Consider the following 22431-nt stretch of genomic DNA (forward strand, 5'->3'; position numbering starts at 1 on the left):
AAAAAGTCACAGAACAACCAGTACATTCCACAGAACAATCAGCACAATCAACAACCATTTTCCTTATCTTCACACCCCTTCCAACCCTCCCAGCAATTAACACAGAACAATGGTCACATTCAACAGCCAGTTTCCTTATCACTACCCTTCCAGGAAGCCCCACCAAACAATGGGCACATCCACAAACCAATTGCCCTTTCACCACACCCACTCCAGCCTAGAAATAGCAGCTCTCCAGCAGCCCTGGCCCCACTCAATGCACAGCAGCCAAGAAGGTCAGAGCGCCTGCTCCGGCTGCAACGCCACTGAGGATGTTCTCCGCAGCTGAGAACGAAACGTCTGGAAGGAAAACTTTCTCCAGTAGAACACGGCACTTGAGCCCGAAAGATTCTACAAACCCTAATCACTTTAACGGTCAGGAAGTTCTTCCTAATGTTGAGCTGGAAACTCTTTTGATTTAATTTCAACCCATTGGTTCTGGTCCTACCTTACGGGGCCACAGAAAACAATTCCACACCATCCTCTATATGATAGCCCTTCAAATACTTGAAGATGGTGAACATATCACCTCTCAGCCGCCTCCTCTCCAGGCTAAACATGCCCAGCTCCTTCAACCTTTCCTCATAGGACATTGTCCCCAGACCCCTCACCATCTTCGTCACCCTCCTCTGAACCTGTTCCAGCTTGTCTATATCCTTCTTAAAATGTGGTGCCCAAAACTGAACATAATACTCCAGATGAGGTCTTACCAGAGCAGAGTAAAGCGATACCATCACATCACGTGATCTGGACACTATACTTCTGTTGATACAGCCCAAAATTGCGTTTGCCTTTTTAGCCACCACATCATAATGCTGACCCATCCCACCATGCTGTTGAAGAGCCCCATGGCACAGAGTGGTAAAGCTGCAGTACTGCAGTCGGAGCCCTCTGCTCACGACCTGAGTTCGATCCCAGCGGAAGCTGGTTCAGGTAGCTGGCTGGAGGTTGACTCAGCCTTCCATCCTTACAAGGTCGGTCAAATGAGTCCCCAGTTTGCTGGGGGGAAAGTGTAGATGACTGGGGAAGGCAATGGCAAACCACCCTGTAAAAAGTCTGCCATGAAAACATTCCAGAGTAGAAAATGACTGGTGCTTTTACCTTATAATGCAGTGCTTATTTCCGAATATTAAGGAATGTTTTTGGCACTTTGTTTTGCCCTGGTATTGTCCTAGCCCTGGTATTCCTTGGAGGTCTTCCATCCAAACACTTGCCAGGGTCAGCCCAGCTTAGCTTCTAAGATCTTACAAGAGCAAGGCTGCCTGAGCTATCAAAGTCAGGGTGTATTTTGGCTCTTTTGTGGTTCCTTTTGTGCAGTTTCCCAAAATATTGTGAAATGTTTGAAAGATTATCATCAACTAGTCCTAAACCAAATCCAGTTCCTGTGACTTCAAACTATAAAGAAACATGTGCCCAGCTGACTTTCAATGGAAAAAATGCTTCTTTATTTATAATTAAGGTCTTAGATTTCTGTAGTTGGAAAGCAATAAAATAGTTAATAAGCATCACAGAATCCCCCCCCTCTTAATCTTCTGGGTTTTAGGGGGGGGGGGGTTGTTGTTGTTTGTTTTTGTGAAGATCACACACACCTTTCCAGTAGTAGTCTTTTACTGGATCCAGTAGATTTCTTTGCTGGACTGATAACTCAGGACGATGGACAGATTTATAATGGTCATAAGAAGTTAAGATTCACTTCCATAGTAAGGAAATACTGTGTTTAAAGTAACACACTCGGCAGTCATCTTGGGATTATTACATGCATGCCCCCCCCCCCGCCCCAAGAATGTATGCAACATTTGATGCAATTTACACAGCAGGAAGCAGTATAATCAATAGAGAAAAATAAATGCTAAAAATGACAGGCGTAAAACAATTATGCACAGTTAACTAAAATATTACTCAAATTTTAGGGAAGGATTTGGCTCCTCAGTCAATAAACAGACTGAAAATTGACAAGCTCTTACATCACTTGCTATAGCTTGTTGCGGGGAGGCCAGACAGGAAAGAGGGAGACAAGCTTTAATGGACAGAATCTACAGAGTGCTTCTTTGTATTATCTGTAATTTGTGTTCAGGTGCTGTGAAATGAATAAGATGGGGACTTTCGGCATCACAGCACTTTCACCCAAAGCCACCATTGTTTAGAAACATGATCGTGCTTGTTATTCAAAGCAGGAGTTATGTCCTAAATAAAGATTGGTTGGTCTTAAAGGTGCACTTGACTCCTGCTTTGTTCAGCTGCTTCAGACCAACACGGCTGCCCGCTTGGATCTATGCTTGTTATTGGTACTATCTTGTGGCTATTTCAGGAGCTGCTGCTTCCTTGCTCGTTCTTGAATTGACTTTGGAAGTTGTCATTTATATTTGAGATTGAACTACATAAATTAAATGATCTCGGATGCTTCTTCAGCTAAACTGCAGACACTGATATCAGTACCTGTAGTGGTTAAGTGTGCGGACTCTTATCTGGGAGAACCGGGTTGGATTCCCCACTCCTCCACTTGCAGCTGCTGGAATGGCCTTGGGTTAGCCATAGCTAATGCAGGAATTGTCGTTGAAAGGGCAGCTGCTGTGAGAGCTCTCTCAGCCCCACCCACCTCACAGGGTGACAGTTGTCCGGAGAGGGTATAGGAGATTGTAAGCCACTCTGAGTCTCTGATTCAGAGAGAAGGGTGAGGTATAAATCTGCAGTCTTCTTCTGATTATTGTACGACAGGAAGACTGGATCAAAATGAACTCTGACGAGCTTTCTGTGCACCAGTATCTGCATTGTTGCTGGAATATTTGGGGTTTTCATAATCATTAATAGAACACATGTGAATTTCATTTATGTATGCACTCTTCCACTTATTTATATGTTCATGGCAACTTCCTTTTTTAGGTCTTTGTAACTTTTCTCTTTATAGAAGGCTTTCTGGTACTTTGCACTTCTAAAAAAATTCCTAACAGAGGGTTTTCTTTTCTTTTGCTTCTGATTTATGGCACCTTCATCAAGAGCTGCTATAGTCTAAAATGATTCATACTTGTTAGTACTGCTTTGTCTAGAAGATATTATAAGCAGCGGTTTCTAATGAAAGGGCTTTCTTTATTGGAAACAAATCACCATTCATTCTATGGTTGTGTTAAACCAACCTTCTGTAGGGTTTCGTTTGATGGGAGTCAAGTATCACAGAGGAATGATTTCGGTGAGTGTAGGAATAGCTCTCCTTTCTGAAGGAATTACGCTTAATCAGTACTGTCACATGTGCCACTGGCAGATTTGTGCGCATGGATTGAGGAACAAAGTTCCCTCTAAGCTGTGGGCGTGAGCGGCTGCTCATTAACCCATGAAGGCCCCACTCGGCAGCAATCTGGAACCACGCAAGGTCATGCACTGCCCATTGCCCACTTCAAGATTACAGCAGTTCTATTCTGCTCAGGATGTGAACCGCTCTGGTCAGTGGTGGGGAATTCAAGGGAACATTGCTGAGGAACAACACTGCAAAGTGAGCCATTTGTCCTCTCAGATGTCCGTTTGCTTTTTGTCGATCATACATAATTCTTGTTGTGTCTACTGGTTACATTCCTTTGTAAGAAATGTCACTGTGCTTAAATTACTGATGTTGACTTTTTTATCATGGGACCTAATATGCCGTAGATAATTACCATTTGGTTTTCTCCGAGAGGGAGTTAGAGAGGCGATCCATCAATCAAGTTCCATGCTCTGGCACTACGGCGGAAGAATGAGAATGGTGTAAAGCCAGTCTTTCAAAAGATAACATGTTTCTCGTGAGCTGGCTTTTCAGCCTCTCTCCTTTTAAGTTGACCTGCACAACAGATCCTTGTAAATGGTTTACTTTGTTGTAAATAGAATAGGTGATTACTTGCTGCTTATTTTCACATTTACACTCTCACAAGCCTTCAGTGTAAATCAGGACATTAGAAAGGCAAATGACGTTCAGCACCAAGGACAGCACTGGCATTCTTCATATCTGGATGTGCATATAATGCAGTGTATAAGAGCCCCGTGGCACAGAGTGGTAAAGCTGCAGTACTGCAGTCGGAGCCTGCAGTTCGATCCCAGCGGAAGCTGGGTTCAGGTAGCTGGCTCCAGGTTGACAGCCTTCCATCCTTTTGAGGTCGGTAAAATGAGTCCCCAGCTTGCTGGTGGGGAAGTGTAGATGACTGGGGAAAGCAATGGCAAACCACCCTGTAAAAAGTCTGCCATGAAAATATTGTGAAAGCAACGACACTCCAGAGTAGAAAATGACTGGTGCTTGCACAGGGGACTACCTTTTACCTTATAATGCAGTGCTTATTTCAGAATATTAAGGAACGTTTTTGGCACTTTGTTTATGTATGTGTGTGCATGTGCACATATGCCTGGAAGTCATGGCCGACTTCTGGCCACCCCTAGTGGGCTTGGACGCTCAGGGAGGTAGCTTGTTATTGCCTGCCCTGGTATTGTCCTAGCCCTGGTATTCCTTGGAGGTCTTCCATCCAAACACTTGCCAGGGTCAGCCCAGCTTAGCTTCTGAGATCTTACAAGAGCAAGCCTGCCTGAGCTATCAAAGTCAGGGTGTATTTTGGCACTTTTGTGGTTCCTTTTGTGCAGTTTCCATCAGAGGTCTGGAAAATACTTTTCCCAAAATATCATGAAATGTTTGAAGGATTATCATCAACTAGTCCTAAACCAAATCCAGTTCCTGTGACTTCAGACTATAAAGAAACATGTGCCCAGCTGACTTTCAATGGAAAAAATGCTTCATTATTTATAATTAAGGTCTTAGATTTCTGTAGTTGGAAAGCAATAAAATAGTTAATAAGCATCACAGGAGTATCTTCTGGGTTTTAGGGGGGGTTTGTTGTTTTTGTGGGAGGGTTGGGGGGAGGGATTTTAATGCCACCCCTCCAGAGTCCTTCTTTGTATTCTGGTTAGGACTTTTTAGTTTTATGGTGCCATGATTTAGAAACTTATTATATACCGTAATTCACTAAATTGATACTGTTATATTTATTAAAGGTCACCTGTGCAAATATTTCAAGTACGCATTGCCGAATAGAACAACTCTCTTTGGAGCATGTTGCAGCATCCAGTCTGCGCCGTTTACAATGAACTTTGAGCTTCTTGGATGAACAGAGGGATGAAAAAAAATGTGCTAAATGAATAAATCCAATGAAGTATTTGAACTGAAGCAACCAGAGATTTCCTCCTCTGCACCTGTGAGTGGAACAACACTAGCAGCAAGGAACACTAGTTTGCCATGAGGTCATCATTGCATAGCAAATTATACTCACCAGATTCCTCAACACCAAAACTTCCATTTATTGTATGCTCAGTCTCATTTCTATCCCTCGTATTGGTAGGGACAGTGTTTTTAAATACTGCGTGTAGTGCAAGCTGCAGTTGAACATATGAACATATGAAGCTGCCTTATACTGAATCAGACCTTTGGTCCATCAAAGTCAGTATTGTCTTCTCAGACTGGCAGTGGCTCTCCAGGGTCTCAAGCTGAGGTTTTTCACACCTATTTGCCTGGACTCTTTTTTTGGAGAGGCCAGGGATTGAACCTGGGACCTTCTGCTTCCCAAGCAGATGCTCTACCACTGAGCCACCATCCCTAAGTTCTAAGGCTAGACAGAAGATGGGATCCACCTGTGATCAGGACAGGTGCTTTTTTACTCCTTGCAGTTCTTTTGCTTCCACTGAATTTGCTCTCCTTATGTTAATTGTGTCATTCCTGGCAATGGCTCTCTGAGCAAAGAGTCAATACCTGTATCTAACTTTTAATAACTTCTAACCATGTTTTCATGAGAACGAGTTTATTGAGTTGATAACTGGCAGAACCTCACAGGACTCAGGCTTCTGCTCCCCAATATAGAATGTATTTGGTGGTACTTGGGGATTCCCTACAAAGCGTGCTGACCAGACATTTTGTCTCAAGAGGTATGCTGCCTACCAGGTGCACACATTCAGGATGTGACAGAAAGGGTAGGAAGAAGAAGATATTGGATTTATACCCCATCCTTCATGTTAGCCCTGGACCCACTCTCCTACCATTTATGGACTATGACCCTAAAGCTAGATTTACAGGCACATGCGATTTTGGGCTGTATCAACAGAAGTATAGTGTCCAGATCATGTGATGTGATGGTATCGCTTTACTCTGCTCTGGTAAGACCTCACCTGAAGTATTGTGTTCAGTTTTGGGCACCATATTTTAAGAAGGATATATAGACAAGCTGGAACGGGTCCAGAGGAGGGTGATGAAGATGGTGAGGGGTCTGGAGACCAAGTCCTATGAGGAAAGGTTGAAGGAGCTGGGGATGTTCAGCCAGGAGAGGAGGCGGCTGAGAGGTGATATGATCACCATCTTCAAGTACTTGAAGGGCTGTCATATAGAGGATGGTGTGGAATTGTTTTCTGTGGCCCCGTAAGGTAGGACCAGAACCAATGGGTTGAAATTAAATCAAAAGAGTTTCCGGCTCAACATTAGGAAGAACTTCCTGACCATTACAGCGATTCCTCAGTGGAACAGGCTTCCTTGGGAGGTGGTGGGTTATTCTTCCTTGTAGGTTTTTAAACATAGGCTAGATGGCCATCTGACAGCAATGAAGATCCTGTGAATTTAGGAGGAAGTGTTTGTGAGTTTCCTGCATTGTGCAGGGGGTTGGGCTAGATGACCCTAGAGGTCCCTTCCAACTCTATGATTCTATGACTCTTGATTACTATAGACTTATGTTTCCAAAAAGCACAGCTAGCTTGCTTATATGAACATTTAGCTTTGTTCAATACTAAATGTTGGCTCCAAGAGTTAGTCCAATATGGACTAACCATTCAATGCTGTTGAATGGTTCACACAGATAAATCCTCGGGAGTCCTCGGGAGGCTGTGCTACGTCGCTCTCACTTTGGGTGGTGAGCTAAGCAGCCGGAAGGCTATTTCTTATTACTTTTGTAGAATGGCTACTGCAGCAAGCTTGGCTTCTTCTGTGGTCACCTCGCGAGGAGACCAGGCACCCAGCGGCGCTACTTCATAAGAGAAGCCATGTTGGATCAGGCCAATGAGTCCTTCTGTTGCTTTCTTCCAATGCCTATTTTGAAGCCACTTCCAGGTATCAATTTTGTTCTCCGATGTCTTTCCAATATTGCCCATACAAGTGCTTTTCCTTGTCAAAGTGAATTTTGATTTCAGTCTTTGTGTAATCTTCTTTGATTTCTGTAACCTTAAGTAAGTTTGCTTTGTACACTTAAAGTAGAAGTTTCTCTTTGCTTTTCTCAGTGAAGCGCTTATTTTTCTTCTTCTGTGCTTATTATTTTTTTTCTACTGCTTACTTAACTAATTCACTAGACTTCTTCCACCTAATTTTTGTGGTAAATAAAGATGATCGACATCACTTCTTGGGTGTAGTACGTCAGGGGTCCCCAACCCCCAGGCCGTGAGTTGTATAATTATTTCATTATATATGACAAGGTAATAATAATAATAATATGACGACATTGGATGTATATCCTGCCCTCCGCTCCGAATCTCAGAGTGGCTTACAATCTCCTTTACCTTTCTCCCCCACAACAGACACCCTGTGAGGTGGGTGGGGTTGAGAGAGCTCTCCCAGAAGCTGCCCTTTCAAGGACCGCTCTGCAAGAGCTATGGCTGACCCAAAGCCATTCCAGCAAGTGGAGGAGTGGGGAATCACACCTGGTTTTCCCAGATAAGAGTCTGCACACTTAACCATCACACTAAAATAAAGTGCACAATTGTATCATCCCAAAACCATCGCGCCCCCCCCCCCCCACCGGCCCCAGTCCGTGGAAAAAGTTGTCTTCCACAAACTGGTCCCTGGTGCCAAAAAGGTTGGAGACTGCTATAGTGTGTGATTTATTGTCTTTATCCTGCAAGTTTTGTGACCCATTGCTTCTAATTCTGCTTGTTTTAAAACGATAATGTCAGCTGTGCATCTTAGAACTGGGACTGCCCACATGTTAGTTGCCTTTACCATGTTGCCTCCATTTAATTTTGCTCAAAATATCTTTTAAATTCTTTGACAATACACCTTGGTTGTATTTTTTCTTAACAAGGATATGTTTGATGTTGTCACCTTCCAAAATTCCAAGATATGTGTAGTTTTCTTAAAAGTCAACATTTTGGTATTATAATTTGGCATCTTGATTTCTTCTCGCTCAAGGATCTTTCCTCCCTCCAGTTTTAATGCTGTGCACGTGCAAGGACAAATTCCATTGTGCCATCTTTCCTGAATATTCAAACTGTATTTAGTAAACTATCAATCTCTGATAATGACTTTCCATACATGTTCAAGTCATCTATGTGCAATAAGCGTGAAATCATTGGGCCTGTCTTTGAAAGCTGGTATCCTAGGTCTGTGCTATTGAGGATTATTGTGAGTAGGTTTAGGGCAATGACAAAGAGCAGTGGTGATAGTGAGTTTCCTTGTAAAATTTCTCATTTGATATTAACTGTTCCAGTTAACTTTCCATTAACGGTCAACCTGGTGTTGCATTTACTCACGGCAGTTTTGATAAATGTTATTACAGTTTTGTGGAGGCCCATCATGTCTGGTGTTTTCACGATCCATGTATGAGGGAATGAATCAATGCCAAGCAACATTCAGATTGGTTTTCCTCCTATTACAATATGTAAGACAATTTTTATCGATCAGTAACTCATCTTTAGTACTTTGGGAGCTTTGGCAAATTATTTTTTGTTCAAGTGGTAAAATCGAGTTGAGCTGTAGGCGTTCGTCAATGGAATTGGCCACAATTCCTGTCATTTGTGCTGGGGGCTATGATAATGTTGATGATGATCTTTGAGTGATAGATGGCATCCTGCTGTTCAAAATCTAGCCAAGTTCGCGGGGATTGCAGATGTGTCTTCACATAATTTGTCACAACGTCTTTCTCCTCTCGTGCACTGCTACACATTGAGACTGTAACACACTCATTTCGATGGACTTAGAAGGGTGTTAACTCTGTTTAGGATACATCAAGATGGGTAGCCATGTTAGTCAGTAGCAGTAGAAAAGAGCAAGAGCATAGTAGAGGGAGGGACGGTGGCTCAGTGGTAGAGCATCTGCTTGGGAAGCAGAAGGTCCCAGGTTCAATCCCTGGCATCTCCAAAAAAAAAGGGTCCAGGCAAATAGGTGTGAAAAACCTCAGCTTGAGACCCTGGAGAGCCGCTGCCAGTCTGTGAAGACAATACTGACTTTGATGGACCAAGGGTCTGATCTGGTATAAGGCAGCTTCATATGTTCATAGTAGCACCTTAAAGACTAACGCAGTTTGCGGCAGGGCATGATGAACCCCATGGCGCAGAGTGGTAAAGCTGCAGTACTGCAATCCGAGCTCTCTGCTCACAACCTGAGTTCGATCCTGGTGGAAGTTGGGTTCAGGTAGCCAACTCAATGTTGACTCAGCCTTCCATCATCCCGAGGTTGGTAAAATGAGTCCCCAGCTTGCTGGGGGAGGGGAGGAAGTGTAGAGGACTGGGGAAGGCAATGGCAAACCACCCCATAAAAAAGTCTGCTGTGAAAACGTCATGATGTGACATCACCCCAGAGTCAAAAACGACTGGTGCTTGCACAGGGGACTTACCTTTATGAGCTTCCTTGAGTCCCTGCTCACTTCTTCAGATAAGCGTAACTGAAGAAGTGAGCAGTGACTGAAAAAAGCTCATGCTCTGCCACAAATTGTGTCAGTCTTTAAGGTGCTGCCAGACTCCTGCTCTTTTCTTCTGTTTAGGATTGCACTGTTGTAGAGTGAGCACACACTAGCCTCCCAAAGACGGCCAAACGTGGGATATTCTGCAGTGTGGGGTGCTTCAAAAGGGAGGACAACTGAGAAAAATAAATTTACATTGTCTCCTTCAACCAGCCCAAACATTTCATTCTATTTTAGGGGTTTGCCTTTTTCCTGACAGTTAGTGTGTGCATTCAATCACAACCTGTCAACACAGTTGTATTTAGTATGAATAAATAGGACATAATTAGCCAAAAATGAGTTTCATAATTACAGGTGTAGGGTTGCTTTATTTGTTAAGCCTTCATGCCTTAGGGAAATCGTCAAGGATGTTATAAACCTGGAATGTACATTTATCAAGGTGATTATTTAGCTGCTATTGAATCCGTCTGACTTTTCCCAAGATAGTTCCTATCTTGATCTTGAAATGCAAATGTGTGCAGTGTTCAGTAATATTTACTTCGGGGGTGGGGGATGAGATTTTTTCTGGCTGCATAATTCTCTAGATAATCTTATATATAGCTAGCTTAGCCTGTCCTGCTCTTGGTACGTATGTTATGAAGAGCATTGTCCTTTATGCACTGGAATTGAGCTAATGCAGGAATGTAAACACCTGAAGAAAGCCAGTTTGGATGTCTGTATATATATTTCATGTCAAAACCCTGTTATGCTTTACGGTGAATCTGTTTCCAACAGTAGCTTGAGACTAGGACAGCCATCTTAGACTGTATTTCTTTAGCAGTTCTTACAGTCCTTCCCCTCCATCCATATCACCACCTTTTTTTGGCCTGATCCATCCCTCTCCCTTCAGTTTCACTCTTCCCACCCCATCCCATTTTATACCTTTCAGTTTATTCCCCCCTCCCCCAGTATTGGTACTAACCGAGGCTGAGAACCCTCAGCAAAGTTGGGAAGTAATATCTGTGCTGTTTAAATGTTAAACAAATATGTCATCACTCTACTTGTATGTATGTTTCAATGAATATTAACGTTTCCCTTGTATTCTTGCTGGTGGGCAATAATCAAACTGAGTAAGATGACTGTCTGGGCTTATTGGGTTTGGGAAGAAACAAAGAAATAGAAGAGGTATTGATAGGGATTGTTCTTTAGTCTATCCTTGTTTTTATACTAAATTTAGATGTTTATTGTTCTAAACGGCATTTTCTTTTGTAATATAATTATAATTGCCTTCTGCTTGTTATTATTTGGATTCTTCTAAACAAATGCCTAGTGAAGGTTTCAGTCAGTGGCTTGAAACTAGGACAGCCATCTTAGACCAGAATGGGTTTGTGTCTCATGCCCTGGATGCTCGGGGGCCAGTTTATAGTTTAGGATAAAAGAGGGGACAGGGCGCATGAACTGGGAGCATGCTGCAGAGACCACTGTGGCGTTGCAGAAAACCTCTCACGTTGCATGGGTGCGGCATCACACAATTGGGTAAAGAGAGGTTTCTTCTGATGGGCCACACGCTGGTGATTGTTATTCTGAGTCAAGAGCGTATAGGAGGTAGACTGAGATCTACTGGTGGATCACTGCCTAGTTTCTGGAAAGCAGGAAGCACCTATTGGTGCTTAAGATTCCTTGCAACGAATACTAGAGTCTTTGATCTAATTCCATAAGGCTTACATGCATAAGAAGAGCCATGCTGCATCAGACCAGTGGTCCACCTGATCCAGCGTTCTGTCTTACACCACGGCCAACCAGTTCCTCTAGCGGTACACCCACAGGGCATAGAGGCTAAGGCCTTCCCTTGATGTTGCTTCCTAGAGGCTTCCTTTAGTTACCATGGCTAGTAGCCGCTGATGGACCTATCCTCCATGAATCAAATCCTCGTGTAAAGCTATTTATGCCTGGGGCCATCATTACATCCCCTGGCAGCGAATTCCACATTTTAATCACTTGTTGCGTCATATCAGTTTGTCCATCCAGAGTGTAGGGCGCCTCAGCTTCACTTGGACGCCCTCAAATCCTAGTATTTTGGGAGAGGAAGAAAAAGTTCTCTGTCAGCTCTCTCCAGCCTGTACATAACTTTATAAACCTCTATCATGTCCCTTCTTGGTTGTCTCTTTTCTAGTCCAGACTCTTCAGTTTAGTTTGGAATTGTGCTCCTACTCCCTAACCAGGGGTGGAATTCTAGCTGGAGCCCCTTTGCATATTAGGCCACATCCCCTGATGTAGCCAATCTTCCAAGAGCTTACAAGGCTCTTTTTTGGCTACATCAGGAGGTGTGGCCTAATATGCAAAGGAGCTCCTGCTAGAATTCCACCCCTGCAGATAACCAACATTGAACTTAATTTGCCACATTGTTGCCCACTCACCCAATTTGAGGAGATCCTCCTTCAGCCTTTCACAGCCAGCCTTGGTTTTCACCTATCTTGAATAAATTTGTGTCATCTGCAAACTTGGCCATGACCCCATTCAGCTTCAGTTCCAGAAAATTTAGGAAAAATTAAATAGTACTAGCCAGGGCTTTTTTTTGTAGCAGGAACTCCTTTGCATATATTAGGCCAAAAACCCCTGTTGTAGCCGATCCTCCAAGAGCTCACAGAGCTCTTAGTACAGGGCTTGCTGTAAGCTCCAGGAGGATTGGCTACCTCAGGGGTGTGTGGCCTAATATGCAAAGACATTCCTTCTACGAAAAAAGCCCTGATACCGGCCCAAATACTAATCCTTGTGGGACCCCCATGCTTCCTTCCTTCCATTCTGAGATCTGCTTCCTTTTGTTTACCCACTTTTCATTCTATAAGGGAACCTGTCCTTTTATTCCCATGACTGTTAAGCGTACTCAGGAGCAATACCTCTAAGCTGTGGAGTCTTGTGAGCAAAAATTCTACTTCATGAGCTACAGACATTAAAGTTGTGAGCTCCTGCATTAATTAGCTTGCTTTGGGGGCATTTTTCCTGAGCTAAGAAAAAATGTGTGAGCCAAAAGCTAAAAAACTGTGAGCTAGCTCCCACTAACTCAGCTTAGAGGGAACATTGCTCAGGAGCCTTTGATGGAGTACCTTTTTGAAAGTCCACATATATAATGTCTACTGCGTCGCTGTTGTCTACATTCTTAAAGAACTCTGAAAAGGTTGGTGAGGCAGGACTTCTTTTTGCAGAAGCCATGCTGATTTTCCCTCAGCAGGTTTTGCCCTTCTGTGTGCCTAACAATTCTGTCTTTGACTACAGTTTCTCCTAATTTGCCTGGGACAGACGTTAGGCTGACTGGCCTGTAAATTTCCAATTCCCCTCTGAACCTCTTTTTAAGAATCAGTGTAACATTTGCTACTTTCCAGTCTTCTGGTACGTATAAGTTACATATGTAGATATGTTACATATAAGGGTTAAATGTTCAGCAATCCCTGAGTTGCCTAAAAACTCCTGGGTTATGCAATCAGGACTTGGAGATTAATCCGTGGCGCAGAGTGGTACAGCTTGCAGTACTGCAGTCCTAAGCTCTGTTTACAACCTGAGTTTGATCCTGGCAGAAGCTGGATTCCGGTACCCGGCTCAAGGTTGACTCAGCCTTCCATCCTTCCGAGCTCGGTAAAATGAATACTGAGTTTGCTGAGTGGAAAGTGTAGATGACTGGGGAAGCCAATGGCAAACCACCCTGTAAAAAGTCTGCCCTGAAAACATTGTGAAAGCAACGTCACCCCAGAGTCAGAAACAACTGGTGCTTGCACAGGGGACTACCTTTACTTTTTTAATTTCCCCAGTAGTTCTAGAACTTCATCTCTCATTCCCTCAATTTGACTCAGTTCCTCAGATTCCCTTCCTGAAAACAGTGGCTATGGCATAAATACATGCCCCACACTTTCCACAGTGCCCACAGATGCAAAGAATTAATTGAGCTTTTCTGCCATCTCCCCACAAGCCGTTTTTTCCTTTGTTTCCTGCTTCAGATAAATTTAATGTTTATTGTTTGCCTTGATGCTTTTAGCAATGTGCTGCTCAAATTCTCTTTTTGCATTCCTAACCTGAATTATTTTGCCATTGTTTCACTCTCCTTAGTGACCCTGAACTTCCTTGGTGGTTTCTCATCCAAGTACTAACCAAGGCCCACCCTCCTTAGCTTCTAAGATCTGATGAGACCAATCTAGCCTGGGCCATCCAAGTCTGGGCATTTGTTGAGCTCGAACTAATAAAATCTGATTAAAACTCCCTTCTCTGCTAAAAAGCACAATGGACCCTCATAGGTTAGGTTAGTAACAGTGGCTTTCCATATCTCACAGGCTTGTTGTGAGGGTAAAAGGGGGAGGAAGCTACATATACAACCATGAGCTCTTTTCAAGAAGGTCAAGATAAAGCATAATAAAAGGCAGCAAGGTTAACCTCTTCTTTTGGGCCAGCTACAAACTGCTGAAGCACAGCCACTATATTAACTTCACCGAGAGCATCTTAATATAGAGAAGAACGCGGGGAAAGAACTTTGTGAAACTCCAGTGATTATATCCTCGTCGACGGAAATTGGTCAAGTTGAAACTTGCTGACTACAACACTGTTCTTTCTCTTTGTGAAGTTTTCCTATCGGCTTGCAGATACTCTGTGCGAGCAATATAACCAGAAGAGTAAAATAAAGCTTTTTAGATTTGTAGGGTGGCTTTTCTTTCCTACGCTACTTTTTTAGAGCACTAATCAAGGGTTTTACGGGAAACCGAGCTATGGCGTCGGGGGAATTTAAATCCTAGCTTTCAAAAGTTCTAGTCTTGCCTAAGAGAAAACGACGTTAGCTTTCAGATAAACATTAAAAGTGCCAGCTGTTTATTTCCACAAGAATTTTGCATTTCCATAATACTAGCCTTCAGAAATAATCTTACAAAGTAGGAAATTATAATGTACAAATATTTTTACTGGTTTACAATAATCCCGTTACAGTAAATACAAATGCTTGAGCGAATGCTTCAGTAATTGTTCCAGGTACTTTTACGGAAAAGGAAGTAGGAGCAGGGAGCCAAACTTCAAGCTTTCCCAGTTCCTGTTCTCGTGATGTATTGAGCAGCAATTTGTTCAGTACTGAGCTCTCCTTCAGGGACTATGCACAGTTAGATTGCGTGTATTCGTTTTGAATGCAGGCCTTTGGGGGGGGGGGCGTAGTTAAGATACCATACATGGAGCAGGGTTTTTATTATGAATTGGCAGAGTCAGATATTTGACTGGTAGATGGTGTTCTGCAATTCAGGATCTAGCCAAATTCTTGGGAATTACAGATGTATCTTCTTGTAGATGTATCTTTATGTAAATGTAGATGTATCTTTGCAGGATTCTTGCTATTCCAAGCAGTACTCGTCTTCTGCAGCTGAGCTGGTGTTGTTACGCATTGTCACAGTCGGATATTTGACTGCCAGAATGGTGTTCTGCCATTTAGGATCTAGCCAAGTTCTTGTGAACAGCAGATGTATCTTCTTGTAGATGTATCTTTATGTAAATGTTGTACCTAGTACAGTAGGTCCGAGTGATTTATTGGAGCAGCAGGTTTCACGGACAGACATGAAATAGTGATAAGCAGGAAATCTGCGAGGACTTGTAAAGTCATTTCATTATCCTCTGTGTTTTGTTTCGCATCTCCTGACAGCATCTATATCCTTTTCCTGCTTTGTTCTCGTCTTCCCACTCACTCACTCGCCAACCAACCTTTCTTTTATCTGCCCCACCCTCCAGTCTTTAGCTGTGTTTATTATGTATTTCTGCCATTTATACTCCACACCTTTCCTTCACTTTAACTTCACAACAATCCTTTTGAGGTAGATCAAGGTAAGATAAAGTGACTGGTCCAAGGTCACCCAGTAAGCTTCGATAACATAGTGGGGAGTTGAACCTGGGTCTGTCAAATCCTGGTCTGGCTCTCTAACCACTACACCACATTGGCCGTCAGCCAGCCTTCCTTCCTTCCTTCCTTCCTTCCTTCCTTCCTTCCTTCCTTCCTTCCTTCCTTCCTTCCTTCCTTCCTTCCTTCCTTCCTTCCTTCCTTCCTTCCTTCCTTCCTTCCTTCCTTCCTTCCTTCCTTCCCCCTGACAGCCTCTTCATGGGCAAAGTCTAACCAACTTGCGGAATCCGTGTGGTGGTGTGTTGTTGAGGTGAATTGTTTGATGGCCACCACTGAGTCTGGTCAAGTCATACAAGTGGCCTGGAGGCTGTTTCTGGGCCCAAGTGAGTTGTGTAGCATTGAACCATAGCCACTGCTTCAGCTAGATGAGGCGCACAAATAGCATGGTTGCTCCAGTGGTTGCTGCTTGACTTTGCCCCGATGATTGTATCCTTCAGGGTAGAAGTGATGGGAGCAGGAGTAACCGGGCATCCAAAATAGCCCTAGAAGTGGCTCTCTTCTCTGCTTTTTTTTTTAAAATGACAAAATCAAAGGTTTGACTGCTGGCAATAGTGCTGTAGTTGCCTAGCAACAGAAGGCCAGTGAGATCTCAGAAGGGATTCCTTTTTTTATTTGTTTTATTTTATGTGTTATTAACTCACCTTTCTCCTGCAAAGCAGGACCTAAGGCAGCTTCTCCTGCAAAGCAGGGTCTAGAGAGCCGGTTTGGCATAGTGGTTAAGTGTGCGGACTCTTATCTGGGAGAACCAGGGTTGATTCCCCGCTCCTCCACTTGCAGCTGCTGGAATGGCCTTGGGTCAGCCATAGTTTTCACAGGGGTTGTCCTTGAAAGGGGAGCTTCTGAGAGAGCTCTCTTAGCCCCACCTACCTCACAGGGTGTCTGTTGTGGGGGAGGAAGGTAAAGGAGATTGTGACCACTCTGAGATTCAGAATATAGGGCACGATATAAATCCAACATCATCATCTTCTTCCAATTTAAAAATTGCATTAAACAAACCATACTGTGTAAGAAACAAGGCCACAAATCTAGTTTGACATGGATTAAGTGAATCACAGATCTTTCCACAACAACAACAAAAGTTACTTCAGGACCTCCGATACATAGCTGGTCTCCTTCAGCCCAGGCTGGCGTTCCATTTCCCCTCTGTTGGCAACAGGCTTCTAGATGCAGGTGTTTTTACAGTGCCTTGGGCACAGAGAAGCTGGTTTCTCTCAGCCCTGGCAGAGCTCTCACTCCTCCTTGGTGACAGCAGGTGTTTTCTGAAGGGAAGGCGTTCTTACACGCATCAGGCACACAGGAGAACAGGGATGAGCACTGCGTCTCAGCCCTAGATGTTCTGTCTCTATTTTAAAGGTATAGATGCTGGTCCTATTATTTTGGACAGTTAACCCTAATGTTTTGGGATATTTTTAAGATTTCAGATTTTTCTGTAAAACTGAGGCTTTTCTTCAGTTTGTGAAAAACTCTGTCTTACCTATGAACATATGAAGCTGCCTTCTACTGAATCAGACCCTCAGTCCATCAAAGTCAGTCTTGTCTACTCAGACTGGCAGCGGCTCTCCAGGGTCTCAAGCTGAGTTTTTTCATGCCTCTTTGCCAGGACTCTTTTTTAGTTGGAGATGCCGGGGATTGAACCCGGGACCTTCTGCTTACCAAGCAGATGCTCGACCACTGAACCACCGTCCCTCCCTCACCGTCTTGTCTGTTTGTGGCTCTGGGCTCCAGATTTAAGTATCCACAGATGGGGGCCACATTGAAAATTTTATATATATATATATAATAATCTGGGCATACCTTTGAAGATGTAATGATGATGTCACTGTATAGCAGGGGTGTCCAACATAGCTCTCCAGATGTTTTTTTTTGCCTACAGCTCCCATCAGCCCCAGCCAGCATGGCCAATGGCTGGGGCTGATGGGAGTTGTAGGCAGAAAAACATCTGGAGAGCTACCGTTGGCCACACCTGCTGTATAGTGATCTGATCTCAGAAATTCCATATAGATACCTGCCAGGATTTGTTGTTTGAAAATTGTTCCCTGTTTTCTCCGAACCATTCAGAAAAGATTGCAAGCATTAGAAAATCTACTTACATGTGACCTTTTGGGGGATCATGAGGTTCCAGGGCAATAGAAACAGTCAAGGATTGGTACTAAATCTCATGTATTTAAAATCTTAGGAGCGTGGAAGTAGGAGAGGTTTGTATTACTATGTAATTTATGAACTACTGTCAGAGAAAACATGTGTTGAAATTGTATTCTTCCATCACACTTCCCACTAGAATGAAACTGCAGTGTTAATATTCATGCAGCCATGTCTTGCACTGTCCATACATTTATTATGAACTGGATTGTATTGCATGTCTTTTCCCTTATTGACGTTCTCTCTCTAGCCCCGGCCTGCTCTTTGGGTTGAAACATGATCTATGGGAATTTTGATAAGAAGGAATTGTTTCTCATTGTTTGCCGAAACCACCAATGCTGGAGAATTTTGTAAATAACTCAAGATCCCTTTCAAGATCCTTTGGAAAGTGTTCTCATGTGACGCAGCATAGAAACAAAAATAGAAAGCCGTTCAAAACCGTGTTGTAAATCGTCGAAAGATTTTTACATTATTTTGATGCTCAAAGGGGTTGTTTTGAATGTATTTCTGGTTTTTTTTTTTTGTTTGTTTCTTTGTTTCCAACAATTGAGATTTCTTAGGGGCACCCGAATCTCTGGGTCGTGGAAGTTTGCAATTGTGAGCAATGTTCCCTCTAAGCTGTGTTAGTGTGAGCTAGCTCAGAGATTTTTAGCCTCCAGCTCATACATTTTTGCATTAACTCGGGAAAATTGACCCTAGAGCACAATAATTTATGCAGTAGCTCACAACTTTAATGCCAGTCGCTCACAAAGTAGAATTTTTGCTCACAAGACTCTGCAGCTTAGAGCGAACATTGGTTGTGAGACTTCTTTTGAAGAAGGAAGAAGTTTCCCCTATTGCCCACAGTGTTCACAAACACCAGGGAAATGAAGAAGAAGAAGAAGAAGAAGAAGAAGAAGAAGAAGAAGAAGAAGAAGAAGAAGAAGAAGAAGAAGAAGAAGAAGAAGATGATGATGATGATGATGATGATATTGGATTTATATCCCGCCCTCCACTCCGAAGAGTCTCAGAGCGGCTCACAATCTCCTTTACTTTCCTCCCCCACAACAGACACCCTGTGAGGTGGGTGGGGCTGGAGAGGGCTCTCACAGCAGCTGCCCTTTCAAGGACAACCTCTGCCAGGGCTATGGCTGACCCAAGGCCATGCTAGCAGGTGCAAGTGGAGGAGTGGGGAATCAAACCCGGTTCTCCCAGATAAGAGTCCGCGCACTTAACCACTACACCAAACTGGCTCTCCACTTGTAGGAAGGAGGGTTCTCTCTACACTACATGCTTTCTGCCTCTTGAAGTTCTGAAAAGTTCAACGAAGGTTGACAGGGAAAAGCTACAAGAGTAAAGGGAGAATGGAGCTCATTCAGAACATAGCTGGCAGAACACTCTCAACCATAATAATCATATCCTGAATCTGATCTGCTTGACTTGTTCAAGATGGTGTAGCCATTGGTTGACATAGGCACCCTGGGTTAGAGTGAGGTAAGATCTTTTCTCACAGTGTTCACCTAAGCAAATAGTTATTAGTTTGAGAGAATGGCAAGAGTCCAGTAGCACCGTAAAGATTAACAAATAGCACCTTAAAGACCAAGAAGATTTGTGGCTTGTGTAAGTTACTGCTCACTCCTTCAGAAGATTCTGAAGAAGTGAGCAGTGACTCACGAAAGTTCATACCCTACCATAAATGTTGTTAGTCTTCAAGGTGCTACTGAATTCTTGCTCTTTTCTACTGCTACAGACAGACTGGCATGGCTACCCATCTTGATTTGAGAGAGGCTTCCATAAAACAAGGTGACTGGGCCTGTCTAGAGTTAGTAAGAACATAAGAACTTAAGAGAAGCCATGTTGGATCAGGCCAACGGCCCATCCAGGCCAACACTCTGTGTCACATAAGAACATAAGAGAAGCCAGGTTGGATCAGGCCAACGGCCCATCCAGTCCAACACTCTGTATCACATAAGAACATAAGAGAAGCCATGTTGGATCAGGCCAATGGCCCATCCAGTCCAACACTCTGTGTCACATAAGAACATAAGAGAAGCCATGTTGGATCAGGTGAGTGGCCCATCCAGTCCAACACTCTGTGTCACAGAAGAACATAAGAGAAGCCATGTTGGATCAGGCCAGTGGCCCATCCAGTCCAACACTCTGTATCACATAAGAACATAAGAGAAGCCAGGTTGGATCAGGCCAACAGCCCATCCAGTCCAACACTCTGTATCACATAAGAACATAAGAGAAGCCATGTTGGATCAGGCCAATGGCCCATCCAGTCCAACACTCTGTGTCACATAAGAACATAAGAGAAGCCAGGTTGGATCAGGCCAACGGCCCATCCAGTCCAACACTCTGTGTCACACAGTGGCCAAAACAGGTGCCATCAGGAGGTCCATCAGTGGGGCCAGGACACTAGAAGCCCTCCCACTGTGCCCCCCCCCCAAGCACCAAGAATACAGAGCATCAGACAGAGAATTCCAACAATACACTGTGGTTAATAGCCACTGATGGACCTCTGCTCCATATGTAAGCTACTTGATGTATTCACAGTTTCCAGTGACCGGTCTTAAACACTTGCTTGGATGATAATTGCAGCAATTCTATGCATGTGACTAAGGCTAGATCTCATGGTCACAAAGCATAGTTTGTGGCCATAAGAAAATGGAGCGGGGGGCGGGATATCAAATCTACAAGTGGAGGCATCAAGATCTGTTAGCGAAGTGTTTGTGATTGCACTGTTACTTCATTCTGAGAGGGACAAATGTCTAAGCGGAAACTGCGAACAGCAAAGTTTGACGGTTGCTGTAGGTCTATTCAGGACAACTCAAACTCTGTTGCACGGCCTAAGGAACGAATAACAGAGGGAACAGGCAAAGTTATCTGCAGATGAAATTCAATACGGTGCCCGTTGGGGAAGAATAAACAACCCCAGCTGTACTTAGGAACTGCTGGAGTCTAAATGGCCTATTAATGTTAAGAAAGAAATCTCAGCGCTATTGTGTTTCCTTGCCAGAAAATAGCGGCTGAATACATTGCAGGCGGCAGAGAAGCAAACAAGAATTTTAGGAGCAGTTGGGAAAGCAATTGAAGATTGGGCAGACAATAGCATCATATGTCTCCGTAAACCAGTGGCGCATCCTCATCTTTTTTAATGCTTTGGTCACCCCTCTGAAGAAGGAAATGTCATCTAAGCTGGAAAGGGCACAGAGATAGATAAGCAGTAGAATCGGCACCTTTTGCGTGGGAGGAAAAAGGGGAAGGGCTCCTCGGGTAAGACAAGGCATGGCAAAAGATGAAATCTATACAACAGCGAGGCTTTGATAATGCAGATGGGGAAGTAGCAGTTTTGCTATTGATGTTGCAGAAGTCTGAAATCAACATTTTTTGTTTTCTGGATCAAGGAACTCCCTACAGGATTCCGGTTATTCTTTGAAAGTTGCTAGCAGTGGTATCGATCTCTGCCGAGAGCAGGTCAGGCTATAGAAAAGTGGCAATGGAAACTCAGCTCCCTAAGTAATACTGGCAGATCCTTTGATGAAGATAGAGACAAATGCCTTCTCCAAGCTGGCCAATGGGGTGGTGGGGGCTTCAAGAGCCTCATAATAATGTGAAAGAGCCACATGTGGCTACCCCCACTCTAGAGTTTTTAAGGCAAGAGACATTTAGAGGTGGTTTGTCATTACCTGCCTTTGTGTAGAAATCCTGGAATTCCTTGGGGGTCTTCCATCCAAATACTAACTAGGGTGACCCTGCTCCATTTCCAAGATCTTCTAACCTGGACCCCAAGCCATTTAGGGCCTTTTTAATATACCGTTCATTTGTATAGTTCATTTATTCAACACATATTTCCTTTATTTCCTGTTTTCTCAGACCACGTCATGCAGAGCCATCCCATGGTTCCACGAATATCACAGTGTAGCTTCGTTGACATGCCGTTCTCTCTTCCAGATGAGAAAGTGAGAGAAATAACAATACAACTTCAAGGAAGAAAGAATAAACAGTGTCAGGATCCATGATACTAACACTATCCATGGAGCAACATGGTCACAGTTTCCATGTGTTATAACCAGACGTGGTGATCCTGGCATTCACCCATGGCATCACCATGCACAACTCCACACACAAAATTGCACACAACATCTAATTGTAGTCTTAAGATGATTTTAAAGGACCTCATTCTCCAATATGAGCCTACCAGTACCCTAAGTCAGTTTGATGTAGAGCCAGTTTGGTGTAGTGGTGAAGTGTGCAGACTCTTATCTGGGAGTACCGGGTTCGATTCCCCACTCCTCCACTTGCAGGTGCTGGAATGGCCTTGTTGTCCTTGAAAGGGCAGCTTCTTGGAGAGCTCTCTCAGCCCCACCCATCTCACAGGGTGTCTGTTGTGGGGGAAGAAAATAAAGGAGATTGTAAGCTGCTCTGAGACTGATTCAGAGAGAACGGCAGGATATAAATCTACGGTGGCCTTCCTCCTCCTCCTCCTCCTCCAGTAGACACCATGTTGGCAGTTCTGTGAACAAAGCTTACAACATTTTCTCTAAAAATCAGAAGTGTACACTTTTTGCTTCCCTAGTTGAGCAAATTGTGACTGCCTGGGGCCTTTCCAGGTTAGAAGAACGGCATAGGTGGAAGACATAAAATCCCACTCCCTTTGTGCTGCTGTCCTGATCGGAAGTGGTTCCAGAAGATCTTTTGGATCTGCTCAATAAATAGATCCAGGCT

General features: G+C 43.7%; 1 protein-coding gene and 1 non-coding gene across 2 annotated transcripts in view; one reads left to right on the forward strand and one right to left on the reverse strand.

Annotated features, from left to right (window-relative positions):
• Positions 1-22431, forward strand: part of VWC2 (von Willebrand factor C domain containing 2) — a 127428-nt gene that overhangs the window by 79847 nt on the left and 25150 nt on the right. The window lies entirely within an intron of this gene.
• Positions 5568-5639, reverse strand: TRNAP-GGG (transfer RNA proline (anticodon GGG)). The gene has a single exon. It is a non-coding gene; the product is annotated as a tRNA-Pro (tRNA).

Source organism: Heteronotia binoei, chromosome 10, assembly GCF_032191835.1.
Source record: "Heteronotia binoei isolate CCM8104 ecotype False Entrance Well chromosome 10, APGP_CSIRO_Hbin_v1, whole genome shotgun sequence".
Classification (NCBI taxonomy): Eukaryota; Metazoa; Chordata; class Lepidosauria; order Squamata; family Gekkonidae; genus Heteronotia; species Heteronotia binoei.